Here is a 2,208-nt window from a genome sequence, read left to right as displayed (position 1 = left end):
ATTGAATCCAAAGGATAACATGTTTGTGTGGAGTCTTATTGAATCCAAAGGATAACATTTGTGTGGAGTCTTATGTTCAACATTGTCCCAAAATGTTATGATGGACACAAAATGTGTAAAGTGAAATTAAACAAATTGTAAAAACTACAATGACATCAATATAAACCAAACCAAAAAAAGAGACATTAAATGTCGCTTTGATAACATTACACTGGTGTGTCAGTATAGATGCAACACAATAAGTCAACAGCTCCACATACTGTAGACCAGAGGTGGTGACGAGGTAACTCCGGGTTCAACCCAGGGTTTTGTGTATCACGACGGTGGATCACTTGTTACCGGGTTAAATCGCCGTGGTAACTTATGTTGAACAACTAACCTGATCGGGGGCAGATTATATAGACTTAGACTTCTCTTTATTAATCCTTTTGGGATGACTCCCGCGAGGAAATTGAAAGTTCCAGCAGCAGTTTTAGCAAGAAAAAAAATTAAAAAATAGATAAAAAAGACAGTATAAAGACAACAAAATAATAACAACAATAAGAACATTTGTCAAATAAACAAAGAAAAGACCATAAATTATTAAAGTGTCAGTGTTGAGTCCAGTGTTAAAGTGATATTGAAGAATAGAGATCAACCGGTGTCAAAGCACCGCCTACTGACCAATCAATAACGGCGTCTCCGTTCTTAGAAGACCAGTGGAGCTCGGTGCACGGAGAGAGAGAGAGAGAGGTGTGCTCGTAAAGTTAAGACATTTAGAGACAGACAATCCCGTTAATATTGTGTTTTTATATATTTTTTTATTTGCTCTCATGATCACTTCCCACTGCCAGGGTAGCAACTGAAATAAACCGCTTTCCTTCCTGGGTCAGGAAGCAGTGACTATTGCATTTTGCCTGTAAAACCGTGTTTATTATCTTCATATTTATAAAGAGTTCTAGTTTACTCTTATTTAAAATATGCAGCTCTGGTAGATGTTTGCTGTGCAAATTCCACCTCTTTTATGTGAACATGTGTGTCGCTGGATTGGGAAACCCTGGGTAGATTGACCTACTTGTTAAAGGAGAATTCTGGCAATTTTTTTTTAATGTTAATCTTGATCGCATAAATTTGTGAGTACAGATGATAGAAATAAAACGAGCTGAATTGGTGCGGCCAACACAGAGTAGCTGCAGCTACGTCTATGAGCTTCTACTCGGCAAAAACAGCAGTTATCGGGGCAAGTTTTAGAGAGCCTTTGTGCCTCTTAACAGACACAAAATGCAATTAAAATGTCTGTGCAACATGAACAGGGCCTTGTGACAAGATGTTTTGTCTCTATTCTGTCTGCTAGCTGCAATTGATAAGTGTGTTCGGCCAGGCTTTTGTGAAAATCATGAAGCATTTCCGTGTGTATTTGTAGCTCATCCATTTTGTGCTTGAACGATCTTGTGTTAAGTCAGTGGCTTTGCGAGGTCGATTTTGTTTTCAGAGCTTTCCCGAATTCTTGTTCCACATCTAATTCACTTATGGAGTCGCTTTTTATGAGCTGTACATTCTACGTGCTCCAATTTACATGAGTATTGCATTGTGGAACAAAAGCGTTTATCCATTTGGAGTTAGTATAGTCTACGTTGAGTAGATCACATTTTGAGATACTAGGTCAAATGCATGTCATCAAAAGATAGTAATAGCAAAACACATGAGAAAGTATTCTCATTTTACCAGGAGGAATTTCATCCTGTGTGTCCGTTTCCAGCAGGAGGTGCTGCTGCGGCCATCACAGCTACTATCAGCTCTGACACTGTCAAACTGTCAGCAGTGTGAAGAGATCTAGATGCTACATGTGATGGAGGAACTGTCTGCAGCCGCTGAAAATGAACGTTGTACGAGGCTTGATTTACACTGTGTCACATCACTTGGCACCCACTAGGTGGAGACAAATAGCCATGTCTGTTTCTCTTGTGACTGTTGGGATTGGCTGTATCCATAAAGTTATATTCTATAGAAGCGACACACTGAGCTAACTGGTAACACACTAACATTTCCAAGTTGAAATCCATGAAATCTATGTATCTATCTAATCTAATTCAATCGCATCATAAATGAAGGGCATAGTGTCTGTGTGGACAGAAAAAGAGTGACTTTTCCCTGCGGAGGCACATATTGATCAATGTCATGCAAGAAATACAAAGAGGAAGATGTATGTGTGTATATATATATATATAT

The sequence above is a fragment of the Etheostoma spectabile genome, chromosome 14, assembly GCF_008692095.1.
Source record: "Etheostoma spectabile isolate EspeVRDwgs_2016 chromosome 14, UIUC_Espe_1.0, whole genome shotgun sequence".
Lineage (NCBI taxonomy): Eukaryota > Metazoa > Chordata > Actinopteri > Perciformes > Percidae > Etheostoma > Etheostoma spectabile.
Note: the sequence above shows the minus strand (reverse complement) of the source record.